Raw genomic sequence first — 14,486 nt, forward strand, 5'->3', positions numbered from 1 at the left:
GCGCACAAAAAGGGTTGCCAAGTTTGTCACCATTGGTACTGTACAACCTAAATTCATTTTGTCTGTTACCTTGATTTGCTCTCTGTCATCCTACCCAGTTATGGCTTTTGTGGATTCAGGTGCTGCCCTGAATTTGATGGATTTGTCATTTGGCAGGCGCTGTGGTTTTATCTTGGAGCCTTTACAATTCCCTATCCCACTAAAGGGAATTGATGCTACACCATTGGCCAAGAATAAACCTCAGTACTGGACTCAATTGACCATGTGCATGGCTCCTGTACATCAGGAGGTAATTCGCTTTCTGGTGCTACATAATTTGCATGATGTTGTCGTGTTGGGTCTGCCATGGCTGCAGGCTCATAATCCAGTCCTGGATTGGAAAGCAATGTCTGTGTCAAGTTGGGGTTGCCAGGGGATTCATGGCGATGCTCCTTTGGTGTCAATTGCTTCTTCTACTCCTTCTGAAGTCCCTGAATTTTTGTCGGACTACCAGAATGTATTTGATGAGCCCAAATCCAGTGCCCTACCTCCTCATAGGGATTGTGATTGTGCCATAAATCTGATTCCTGGTAGTAAGTTCCCTAAGGGACGACTTTTTAATTTGTCTGTACCAGAACATACCGCTATGCGGAGTTATATAAAGGAGTCCTTGGAGAAGGGACATATTCGCCCGTCCTCGTCCCCTTTGGGTGCGGGGTTCTTTTTTGTGGCCAAGAAGGATGGTTCTCTGAGACCCTGTATAGATTATCGCCTTCTAAATAACATCACGGTCAAATTTCAGTATCCCTTGCCACTGTTGTCCGATCTGTTTGCCCGGATTAGGGGGGGCCAGTTGGTTCACCAAGATAGATCTTCGTGGAGCATATAATCTTGTGCGCATAAAGCAGGGCGATGAATGGAAAACAGCATTTAATACGCCCGAAGGCCATTTTGAGTACTTGGTGATGCCTTTTGGGCTTTCTAATGCCCCCTCTGTGTTTCAGTCCTTCATGCACGACATCTTCCGAGAGTATCTGGATAGATTTATGATTGTGTACCTGGATGATATTTTGGTATTTTCTGATGATTGGGAGTCTCATGTGAAGCAGGTCAGGATGGTATTTCTGGTCCTGCGTGCCAATGCTTTGTTTGTGAAGGGCTCTAAATGTCTCTTCGGAGTCCAGAAGGTTTCCTTTTTGGGCTTTATTTTTTCTCCTTCTACTATCGAGATGGATCCAGTCAAGGTCCAGGCTATTCATGACTGGACTCAACCTACATCTGTGAAGAGTCTTCAGAAGTTCTTGGGTTTTGCTAATTTTTACCGTCGCTTCATCACTAATTTTTCTAGTGTGGTGAAGCCTTTGACGGATTTGACCAAGAAGGGTTCTGATGTGACGAATTGGTCTCCTGCGGCCGTGGAGGCCTTTCAGGAGTTGAAGCATCGGTTTTCTTCGGCTCCTGTCTTGCGCCAGCCCGATGTCTCTCTTACCTTTCAGGTCGAGGTTGATGCTTCTGAGATTGGAGCAGGGGCTGTTTTGTCGCAGAGAAGCTGTGATGGCTCTGTGATGAGACCATGTGCTTTCTTTTCAAGAAAGTTTTCGCCTGCCGAGCGGAATTATGATGTTGGTAATCGAGAGTTGTTGGCAATGAAGTGGGCATTTGAGGAGTGGCGACATTGCCTTGAGGGAGCCAAGCATCGTGTGGTGATCTTGACGGATCACAAGAATTTGACTTATCTCGAGTCTGCCAAACGGTTGAATCCGAGACAGGCTCGATGGTCGCTGTTTTTCTCTCGTTTCAATTTCGTGGTTTCATATCTTCAGGGTTCGAAAAACGTGAAGGCTGATGCCCTTTCTAGGAGTTTTGTACCTGACTCCCCGGAAGTTTCTGAACCGACTGGTGTTCTCAAAGAGGGGGTGATTTTGTCTGCCATCTCTCCTGATCTGCGACGGGTGTTGCAGGAGTTTCAGGCAAATAGACCTGACCGTTGTCCACCGGAGAGACTGTTTGTCCCAGACAGATGGACCAGTAGAGTTATTTCCGAGGTTCATTCTTCGGTGTTGGCGGGTCATCCTGGGATTTTTGGTACCAGGGATTTGGTGGCGAGATCCTTTTGGTGGCCTTCCTTGTCGCGGGATGTGCGTTCCTTTGTGCAGTCCTGTGGGATTTGTGCTCGGGCCAAGCCTTCGTGTTCTCGTGCCAGTGGATTGCTTTTGCCTTTGCCTGTCCCGAAGAGGCCTTGGACGCATATTTCCATGGATTTTATTTCGGATCTTCCTGTCTCTCAGAACTTGATGTCTGTCATCTGGGTGGTTTGTGATCGTTTTTCCAAAATGGTCCATTTGGTACCCTTGCCTAAGTTGCCTTCCTCCTCCGATTTGGTGCCACTGTTTTTTCAGAATGTGGTTCGTTTACATGGTATTCCGGAGAACATTGTGTCCGACAGAGGATCCCAGTTTGTGTCCAGATTTTGGCGATCCTTTTGTGCTAAGATGGGCATTGAATTGTCTTTTTCGTCAGCCTTCCATCCTCAGACGAATGGTCAAACCGAACGAACTAATCAGACCTTGGAAACTTATTTGAGATGTTTTGTTTCTGCTGACCAGGATGATTGGGTGACCTTTTTGCCATTGGCTGAGTTCGCCCTCAATAATCGGGCTAGTTCTGCTACTTTGGTTTCACCTTTCTTTTGCAATTCTGGTTTTCATCCTCGTTTCTCCTCGGGTCAGGTTGAGTCTTCTGACTGTCCTGGGGTGGATTCTGTGGTGGATAGGTTGCAGCAGATTTGGAACCATGTGGTGGACAATTTGACTTTGTCCCAAGAGAAGGCTCAGCGCTTTGCTAACCGCCGTCGCTGTGTGGGTCCCCGACTTCGTGTGGGGGATTTGGTATGGTTGTCTTCTCGTTATGTCCTGATGAAGGTTTCCTCTCCTAAGTTTAAGCCTCGTTTCATCGGTCCTTATAAGATTTTGGAAATCCTCAACCCTGTGTCTTTTTGTTTGGACCTCCCAACATCGTTTGCCATTCATAATGTGTTCCATAGGTCATTGTTTCGGAGATATGTGGTGCCTGTGGTCCCTTCTGTTGATCCTCCTGCTCCGGTCTTGGTCGAGGGGGAGTTGGAATATGTGGTGGAGAAGATCTTGGATTCTCGTATTTCGAGACGGAGGCTTCAGTACTTAGTGAAATGGAAGGGTTATGGTCAGGAGGATAATTCCTGGGTTGTCGCCTCTGATGTCCATGCTGCCGATTTGGTTCGTGCCTTTCATTTGGCTCGTCCTGATCGGCCTGGGAGCTCTGGTGAGGGTTCGGTGACCCCTCCTCAAGGGGGGGTACTGTTGTGAATTCCGTTCTCGGGCTCCCTCCTGTGGTCATGAGTGGTACTGTGTGAGTTTGTTCTTGGGCTCCCTCTGGTGGCCTTTAGCGATATGGCTGGTCTTGGCTGGGCTCAGCTGTTTCATCTCCTGCTAGGCTGGGCCTATTTAACTCACCTGGACCTCTACTTGTCGCCTGCTGTCGGTGTATTCAGTCCTGATCCTGTGCTCTCCTGAATATTCCTTGTGACCAGTCTCCTGCTATGAGAAGCTAAGTTTGCTTGTTCAGTTTCTCATTATTTCCTTGAAAACGTTTCTCATTATATTATGAGTTCAGCCCAGCTTGCTTTTATGTGATTTTTTGCTTGCTGGTTAGTTCTGGGGTGCAGAGGGCGCCCCTCACATCGTGAGTCGGTGTGGGGGTTCTTGTATTCTCTGCGTGGTTTACTTTTGATAGTTTTTGTACTGACCGCACAGACACCTATCTATTATCTGCCTATCTAGTATTAGCGGGCCTCATTTGCTAAACCTGTTTCATCTCTACGTTTGTGTTTTCCCCTTAACTCACCGTTATTATTTGTGGGGGGCTATCTAAAACTTTGGGGATATTTCTCTGAGGCAAGTGAGGTCTTTGCTTTCTCTCTAGGGGTAGTCAGTTTCTCAGGCTGTGACGAGGCGTCTAGGTTTTCAGGTAACGCTCCACAGCTGCCTTTATTGTGTTTGGATAGGATCAGGATTGCGGTCAGTATAGCTTCCACATCCCCAGAACTTGTCCTATATATTCAGGGTATATGTGTCAGGTCAGTTTGAGATCCTACCACCAGGATCATAACAGTATTCCTCCTCAAGGTGGGTTCTGCACACCTGGAGCACATAGCCTGTTCTATGCTGGACAATCTACCTGCGGGGTTGGTTCTGGGGTTTCCCTGGTTGCAGTGTCACAACCCGGTCATCAATTGGGTGGCTCGGGTCATCAATTGGGTGGCTCGGGAGATTGTTCAGTGGTGTCCGAACTGTGCTATCAATTGTTTGAAATATGTATCTGTCTCGTCTGTTGGTCTGGAAGGTATTCCGGAGTACCTGAAAGACTTCGAAGATGTGTTCTCCAAAAGTGAGGCTGAGGCTCTGCCACCCCATCGCCCCTTTGATTGCGCTATTGACCTGATTCCGGGTGTCAAATTGCCCAAGGCCTGCTTATTCAACCTCTCGTGTCCTGAGAGGGTTGCTATGAAGGAGTATATTTCTGAGAGTCTCCGTAAAAGGCACATTCGCTCCTCTGCTTCTCCTGTGGCAGCCAGGTTCTTTTTTGTTAAAAAAAAAAAAAAAAGGACGGTGGTCTTCGCCCTTGCTCCGACTTTTGGGAACTTAATAAGGTCAGTGTTTGAAACACATATCCGCTTCCTCTGATTCCTGATTTATGTAGCCAACTGTCTGGGGCAAAATGGTTTTCCAAGCTAGATTTATGGGGGCCTATAATCTGATACAGGGACGGGAAGTGGACAAGTGGGAGTGGAGTGGAAGATGGCATTCCTCACATCTGGGTGATTGTTCGAAAATCTTGTTATGCCCCAGCAGTTTTTCAGAATTTTATCAATTTTGTGTTCTCTGACTTTATTGAACGTTTTGTAGTCATATATCTGTATGATATCCTCATTTATTCCCCTGATAAGCAAACTCATCTTGATCATCTGTGTTTGGTTTCTAGAGAGGCTCAGGGAGAACCAACTCTTTGCTAAGTTGGAAAAGTGCTCAAACCCCTCACTGATATGACACAAAAGGGGGCGGATGTTAAAAATTGGTCTAATGCAGCCGTAGCATCATTTTTGTCATTTAAAAAGAGTTTTATGTCCGCTCTGGTTCTGATCCAGCCGGATCCGTCCAAGCCTGTCATTGTGGAGGTTGATGCTTCGGAGGTGAGGATGGGGGCTGTGTTGTCACAGGGGCCCACCACTTTGATGAATTTGAGACCCTGTGCCTTCTTTTCCAAGAAGTTCTCTCCGGCCGAAAAAAACTATGATGTAGGCAATCGAGAGCTTCTTGCTGTCAAGTTGGCCTTTGAGGAATGTAGGCATTTTTTGGAGGGTGCTACTCTTCCCACTACTGTTGTGACCGACCATAAGAACCTGGCATACATTAAGTTGGCCAAAAGGTTGACTCCTAGGTAGGCCAGATGGTCTCTTTTTTTGTGGGAGATTCTAGAGGCTCAGTCTCAAGCTCCCAGGTCTAAAGGTACCTTCACACTGAACGATATCGCTAGCGATCCGTGACGTTGCAGCGTCGTGGCTAGCGATATCATTGAGTTTGACAGGCAGCAGCGATCAGGATTTTGCTGTGCCATCGTTGGTCGGAGCAGAAAGGCCAGAACTTTATTTCATCGCTGGATCTCCCGTAGACATCGCTGAATCGGCGTGTGTGACGCCGATTCAGCGATGTCTTCACTGGTAACCAGGGTAAACATCGGGTTACTAAGCGCAGGGCCGCGCGTAGTAACCCGATGTTTACCCTGGTTACCAGCGTAAACATAAAAAAAACCAAACACTACATACTTACATTCCGGTGTCTGTCCCCCGGCGCTGTGCTTCTCTGCACTGTGTAAGCGCCGGCCGGCCGGAAAGCAGAGCACAGCGGTGACGTCACCGCTGTGCTTTCCGGCTGGCGCTTACACAGTGCAGAGAAGCACAGCGCCGGGGGACAGACACCGGAATGTAAGTATGTAGTGTTTGGTTTTTTTTACGTTTACGCTGGTAACCAGGGTAAACATCGGGTTACTAAGCGCGGCCCTGCGCTTAGTAACCCGATGTTTACCCTGGTTACCAGGGGACTTCGCATAGTTGGTCGCTGGAGAACAGTCTGTGTGACAGCTCTCCAGCGACCACACAGCAACGCTGCAGCGATCGGGATCGTTGTCTAGATGGCTGCAGCGTCGCTAAATGTGACGGTACCTTAAGCCTGATGGTAAATTGTTTGTTCCTGTACAGTTGCGTCTCAGGCTTCTCCGTGAGTTCCATGAGTCAGCCTTGAGCGGACATCTGGGGATCTTGGCGACTGGGGGGGCCATGGTGAGGGTCTTTTGTGGCCCTCGCTTGCTACTGATGTTGGAAAATTTGTGTCTGCTTGTGGGGTTTGCGCACGTGCTAAGAGCTCTCATAACCCGCCGGCTGGGGAATTGGTACCGTTGCTAATTCCTGATAGACCGTGGACACACCTGTCCATAGATTTTATCACCAATCTCCCTCCATCCAGGGGTAAAACTGTGGTGTGGGTATTGGTGGACAGGTTTTGTAAGCAAGCTCATTTTGTACCATTGACTGCCTTGCCCTCTGCGGAAACTTTGTCCAGGTTGTTTGTGCAGCATGTGGTCCGTCTGCATGGAGTGCCATTGAATGTGGTGTCTGACCGTGGTGTGCAGTTTGTTTCCATGTTCTGGAAGGTATTCTGAAAAAAAATTGGGTATCACTTTGTCTTTCTCTTCCGCATACCATCCGGAGACTAATAGTCAGATGGAGTAAACCAATCAATCATTGGAGCAAATTCTGCATTGTTTGTCCACTTCTAGACAACATGATTGGTGTGATGCCTTGTGCTGGCTGAGTTTGCATTTAACAACCATGTGAGCCAGTCCATTGGTATGTCCCCTCTCCTGGCAAACTATGGTTTTAGTCCGCATTTCGGGGAGTTCTCACGTTTGGACTCCGGGTGTCCGGTGGTCGATGGGGCCGTACAGCATTTGAAAGAGTTGTGGCAGGTGATTCAAAGAAATATCGAGAGAGCACAGAGAAAGTATAAGTTCTTTGCGGATAAGAGACGGGTTGCAGGGCCAGTGTTTTGGGTTGGGGAGAAGGCGTGGTTGTCTGCTCAAAATATTAAACTTAAAGTTCAGTCAGCTAAATTGGGGCCTAAATGTATTGGCTGAGGTCATTAATCCTGTGGCACCCAGTCGGACCCTAAGACAGAACACGTGCTACCGACACCAAGAATTGCGGGCCGTGGTTCAATCGGGGTTGCCCCCACCTTCTACAGCAGTTCCTGCACCTCTTCTTCCTCATCCTCCATCTCAGAAACGTCAACATCAGTCACAAGATGGAAGCCCTGCAGCAGCAAAGCGGTCACAAGCTCTGCTGAAGTTAATCTGCTTAGGTGACAAACCACACACTGCACACTGAGTTGTTGAAAGATCTAAAAGACCAGACTGATCTGAGGCTTTCAACCCTGAACCTACAACCAGGCATGGCCGTGTGTGACAATGGACGTAACCTGGTGGCAGATTTGAAGCTTGGCAAGCTTGCACACATACCATGCCTGGCCCACGCCACGTAGTCAACTTATTGGTTCAACGGTTTCTCAAAATATACCCAGATCTGCCACAGCTACTTATGAAAGTACACCGCATGTCTGCCCATTTCCGCAAATCAGCAATAGTTGCTGCTGCCCTGGCAGTGCTGCAGCAAAATTTGCAACTTCCAGCTAATCAACTGGTGTGTAGTGATGAGCTAGTATACTCGTTGCTTGGGTTTTCCCTAGCATGCTCAGGTGGTCTCCGAGTATTTGTTAGTGCTCGGAGATTTAGTTTTTGTTGATGCAGCTGCATGATTTACGGCTGCTAGCCAGCCTGAATACATGTAGAGGTTGCTTGGTTGCTAGGGAATTCCCACATGTATTCAAACAGCAACAAATCATGCAGCTGAGGCAACGAAAACTAAATCTCAGAGCACTCACAAATATCCGGAGACCACCCAAGCGTGCTCAGGAAAACCCGAGCAACGAGTATACTCGCTCATCATTGCTGGTGTGCAATGTCACCACGAGTTGGAACTCAATGTTACATATGTTGGCAAGGCTTTGTGAGCAGCAGAGGGCAGTAGTTGAATATTAGCTACAACATACATGTCGGTATTCCATTCAGCCTCCGCACATAAGAGCTGATGAGTGGGCATGGATGTCTGACATCTGTGCAGTTTTCCAAAACTTTGAGGACTCGACCAAGATGGTGAGTGGTGATGATGCTATAATCAGCGTCACCATCCTGCTTCTCTGTCTACTGAAACACTCGTAGTTCACAACTAAGGAGGAGGCTTTGCAGGTGGAGCAAGTTGAGATGGAGCAAGAAACTATACTGGGTGATGCTACACAGCCCAGACTGATCTCATCTTCTCAATGCGGATTGAGTTATAACAAGAAGGAGAAGGAAGAACAGGAGCTGGTTGCCTGCGCTACAGATGGTAGTACCCACACCGCCTTCATCTCGTCTGTTCAGCGTGAATGGCATGAAGACGAGGAAGAGAACGAGGAGGACAACATGGACAGTTGTCTTCTTGGTGGGGACTGGGCAGTCTTGGCTGTTGACAGTTTGCAACACATGGCTGAGTTTGTGTTCCGCTGCCTTCCCTGTGACCCTTGTCTTGTATGCATTTCTAATTACTGGCCGGTCACCCTTCTATACCCACGCTAAAGGAGAGCTTTCCTGTTTCGGAGAGGTCTAATACAATGTTGCAATGCCAAAAGGCCCTATTTGAAGAATTATTTTAAAAAAATCCCATCAGACAATGTTGGCGGCAGAGGTCACAGTTCCTTGGACAACCAAGAAGTTGGGTCAAGGAAGATGCACACCAGATGCAGTAGAGGCACAGGAACACTCTGAAAGATCTGGGACAGTTTTTTCAGACTGTCCTAGCACCCAGGGCCTTATGTGCAGGGTACTTTGACAAGGAGGGAAACATTTTGGAAGATGCTGAAGGAGTACATTGCCGACCGTACTAGAGTCCTCCATGATTCCTCTGTGCTTTACAACCATTGGGTCTCCAAGCTAGACATATGTATGCAAGAGGTAGTGGTCGGAGACTGGGCCGGACTGGCCATCTGGCAATTCTGGCAAATGCCAGAAGGGCCTGTCTGGTTGTGGGTTGCCTTGTCTGCTGCGTTGTTAACAGAATCTGTGTTCTCAAGACACCCATACTGTTAAGAGTTGTGATGGAGGACAAAGTCGCTGACTCAGTCACTTACCCCGGCAGGCCACAGTTATCATTAGAAATAATGGTCTTGTAGTACATCTTGCTTTCCTCTATCCAGGGTAATATTAGTAATATATCCCATCCATTGCTTGGGGATGGGGACAGCATGGGCCTGTGTAATTTCAAATGCCAGGGCTGAATTTTAGCCCCAGTCCATACCTGGTCGGAGACTTTATGCTACTTCAGTTGGAATTACCACTTCTGATTCTCCAGAGCTTTGTTTCCATCCATTTTAGGGTGCTTCTTGAAGTATGTTTGTTGTCATTGTCCTGCTGGAAGACCCATGACCTACAGTAGGATGCAAACGCTGCTTTCTGACACTGGGTACTACATTGTGACCCAAAATCCTTTGAGAATCTTCACATTTTATAATGCCTTGCACACAGTCAAGGCACCTAGAGCCAGAGGCAGCAAAACAACCCCCAAATATCTTTGAATCTCCATCATATTTGACTAGAACTTTGAGTTCTTTTATTTGTAGTCCTCATTCCATTTATAGTAAATAGTACAATGATGCGCTTTACCAAAAACTCTATCTTAGCCTCATCTGTCCACAAGACGCCCTGCTGGCCCTATAAAAGTAGTGGGGTGCTGCCTGCTGACACTCTAAAGTTTGAGCAGCAGGCAGCTCTCATAATTTATACAGTATTAATATGAAAAAGAAACATAAAAAAGCCAGATTAATGTTTGCAAATGCATACAGGAACAAAGACCATAATTAGGGATGAGCGAGTAGTGAAATATTGGGACTCGCTATACTCGTAACGAGCAGGTCCTAATACTCGGGTATTCGTAAGGAGTAGCGAGTTCAATGCAAGTCAATGAATGCGAGAAAAAAATCGCAGAGCACTTGCTCCTTTGAAAAGCCAGCAATTCATATGCGGCTACAGTAAAATCACACTGACAAGTTAGAATAGAATAGATAGACTATATATATATACACATAGGATAGGTGTATGTATATATATATATATATATATATATATATATACTGTATATACAGTACAGACCAAAAGTTTGGACACACCTTCTCATTTAAAGATTTCTCTGTATTTTCATGACTATTAAAATTGAACATTCACACTGAAGGCATCAAAACTATGAATTAACACGTGTAATTATATACTTAACAAAAAAGTGTGCAACAACTGAAATTATGTCTTATATTATAGGTTCTTCAAAGTAGCCACCTTTTGCTTTGATGACTGTTTTGCACACTCTAGGCATTCTCTTGATGAACTTCAAGAGGTGGTCACCGGGAATGGTCTTCCAACAATCTTGAAGGAGTTCCCAGAGATGCTTAGCACTTTTTGGCCCTTTTGCCTTCACTCTGCGGTCCAGCTCACCCCATACCATCTCGATTGGGTTCAGGTCTGGTGACTGTGGAGGCCAGGTCATGTGGCGTAGCACCCCATCACTCTCCTTCTTGGTCAAATAGCCCTTACACAGCCTGGAGGTGTGTTTGGGGTCACTGTCCTGTTGAAAAATAAATGACAGTCCAACTAAACGCAAACCGGATGGAATAGCATGCCGCTGCAAGATGCTGTGGTAGCCATGCTGGTTTAGTATGCCTTCAATTTTGAATAAATCCCCAAAAGTGTCACCAGCAAAGCACCCCCACACCATCACACCTCCTCCTTCATGCTTCACGGTGGAACCAGGCATGTAGAGTCCATCCGTTCACCTTTTCTGCGTCGCACAAAGACATGGTGGTTGGAACCAAAGATCTCAAATTTGGACTCATCAGACCAAAGCACAGATTTCCACTGGTCTAATGTCCATTCCTTGTGTTCTTTAGCCCAAACAAGTCTCTTCTGCTTGTTGCCTGTCCTTAGCAGTGGTCTCCTAGCAGCTATTTTACCATGAAGGCCTGCTGCACAAAGTCTCCTCTTAACAGTTGTTATAGAGATGTGTCTGTTGCTAGAACTCTGTGTGGCATTGACCTGGTCTCTAATCTGAGCTGCTCTTAACCTGCGATTTCTGAGGCTGGTGACTCGGATAAACTTATCCTCAGAAGCAGTGGTGACTCTTGGTCTTCCTTTCCTGGGGTGGTCCTCATGTGAGCCAATTTCTTTGTAGCGCTTGATGGTTTTTGCCACTGCACTTGGGGACACTTTCAAAGTATTCCCAATTTTTCGGACTGACTGACCTTCATTTCTTAAAGTAATGATGGCCACTCGTTTTTCTTTACTTAGCTGCTTTTTTCTTGCCATAATACAAATTCTAACAGTCTATTCAGTAGGACTATCAGCTGTGTATCCACCAGACTTCTGCACAACACAACTGATGGTCCCAACACCATTTATAAGGCAAGAAATCCCACTTATTAAACCTGACACAGCACACCTGTGAATTGAAAACCATTCCCGGTGACTACCTCTTGAAGCTCATCAAGAGAATGCCAAGAGTGTGCAAAACAGTCATCAAAGCAAAAGGTGGCTACATTGAAGAACCTAGAATATAAGACATATTTTCAGCTGTTTCACACTTTTTTGTTAAGTATATAATTACACATGTGTTAATTCATAGCTTTGATGCCTTCAGTGTGAATGTACAACTTTCAGTCATGAAAATACAGAGAAATCTTTAAATGAGAAGGTGTGTCCAAACTTTTGGTCTGTACTATATATATATATATATATATATATATATATATATATATATATATATATATATACACTCACCGGCCACTTTATTAGGTACACCTGTCCAACTTCTTGTTAACACTTAATTTCTAATCAGCCAATCACATGGCGGCAACTCACTGCATTTAGGCATGTAGACATGGTCAAGACAATCTCCTGCAGTTCAAACCGAGCATCAGTATGGGGAAGAAAGGTGATTTGAGTGCCTTTGAACGTGGCATGGTTGTTGGTGCCAGAAGGGCTGGTCTGAGTATTTCAGAAACTGCTGATCTACTGGGATTTTCACGCACAACCATCTCTAGGGTTTACAGAGAATGGTCCGAAAAAGAAAAAAAATCCAGTGAGCGGCAGTTCTGTGGGCGGAAATGCCTTGTTGATGCCAGAGGTCAGAGGAGAATGGGCAGACTGGTTCGAGCTGATAGAAAGGCAACAGTGACTCAAATCGCCACCCGTTACAACCAAGGTAGGCCTAAGAGCATCTCTGAATGCACAGTGCGTCGAACTTTGAGGCAGATGGGCTACAGCAGCAGAAGACCACACCGGGTACCACTCCTTTCAGCTAAGAACAGGAAACTGAGGCTACAATTTGTACAAGCTCATCGAAATTGGACAGTAGAAGATTGGAAAAACGTTGCTTGGTCTGATGAGTCTCGATTTCTGCTGCGACATTCGGATGGTAGGGTTAGAATTTGGCGTAAACAACATGAAAGCATGGATCCATCCTGCCTTGTATGGAGCATCTTTGGGATGTGCAGCCGACAAATCTGCGGCAACTGTGTGATGCCATCATGTCAATATGGACCAAAATCTCTGAGGAATGCTTCCAGCACCTTGTTGAATCTATGCCACGAAGAATTGAGGCAGTTCTGAAGGCAAAAGGGGGTCCAACCCGTTACTAGCATGGTGTACCTAATAAAGTGGCCGGTGAGTGTATATATATATATATATATACCTACATATAATTTGACTGGTACTAATTTTACTTGCTCTAGTGTCCATTTTCCTTTGGGTTTCTCTATTTATATTTATGGTTGAGCGTATGTGTAGCGCCCCCACTGCCGCAGGGCCGAGGGGTACCCGGTACCGGGCCTCTGAGTCTCTGCTCTGGGGTTGTCACGGTGGCTAGGCCCGGTCCGTGACCCTGCCGAGGGGCGCACAGTGAATGATGTGACGGATGTAGATGGTGCGGTGCAGTAAATAACGAGGACACCAGGTTGCAGTCTCTTTACCTCTTTACTGAAGATTTCTGGGTCCTCCGGAATCCGGATAACCAGGCTGCGCAAGTCCGGCCGGTCCAATGGCACCTCCAGAGTTCTCTTAGCAGGTGGAAATCTGTGCCTTCCTTCTAGCGCTATGTGTTGCGGTCCTTCCCTGCTGTGCTTACAGAAAGTCCCCACAACTGCTGTGTCTGTTTCTTAAGTTCCCTCACAACTCGATTAGATGATGTTCTGTTAATCCTCCGTCCCTCCCTGGTGTTCTGGTTTGGACGGCACCCGTTTGACGGGTAGGCTCGGAGCTCTTCCGGGACCCTAGAGTCGCCCCTCTCCACAAGTTGCCCCCCAAGACTGCATAGGTGATATAAGTTAGACAGCCCGCCTTAGACTGACTGCCCTGCCGCTGTTTAGAGTATTGCTTGAAGCTGGATGTTGAAATACCCTCTCGGCGTTCCGGCCACCGGTAGTGCGCCTCAGTAGGGTGTTGCTTCGGTCTTACAGCACGACCCCTACTGGTATTCTCCTATTGCTTGATCTCGTTTCTCACTCAGCACAATCTATCTCGCTTCTGATCCTTCCTTGGGCACCACCGCTATGCTGAGCAGGCACGGTCCCGTTACGTTCGTTCAAGTTGCCAAGCCTCTGTCAGGATCCCACCCCTGACAGAGACCCTACTGTATCTTCCCCCACAACACCCTCTGCCACAAGGTGTTGCCTGGTTCCAACCCAGTCAGCTTTCTCATCTAACTTCCTGCCTGACCCCCAGTTTACCCACTATGGTGGGGAGTGGCCTAGTGAATAGAACCCTTAGCTCCCCCCGGAGGCCCGACTGTGAAATGTATTGGTGTCTGTGATACCTGATCAGATGAACTCTTTCAGTGCCATCAGACGCACGATAGCTCCCCTTAGTGGCGGAGCCACAGTACTGCAACGACCAGGACTCTAGGGCGCTGCACTCCCCCCTGGTTAAACACAGTACTCCGGGACTGAGAAGAAAACAACAATACAAGTTAGCAAAAAGACATACAGTTTTATTGAGTGCAATAACAATAAGTATACTTAAACAGAGCTTCCCTTTATGGGAGGTGAGGACACTTGAACGTTACAAACATGGTTAAATATCATAGCAACATGCTATAACTAACTTTCTGTTACCCAACCGGGTATTCTACTAAGTGCAAAATTGTTGAACAATAATTTAACATTGCCTTTAAGGACATACACTCTGAATCCACTAAAGACCTTCTTATAATCACATTATAAGGCAATTTAACTTTTTCATTCTCCTTCTTTAAATCTGCAGGACCGCCTGTCCTAACGGCACCA

This window comes from Ranitomeya variabilis, chromosome 6 (genome assembly GCF_051348905.1).
Source record: "Ranitomeya variabilis isolate aRanVar5 chromosome 6, aRanVar5.hap1, whole genome shotgun sequence".
In the NCBI taxonomy this organism is placed as follows: Eukaryota; Metazoa; Chordata; class Amphibia; order Anura; family Dendrobatidae; genus Ranitomeya; species Ranitomeya variabilis.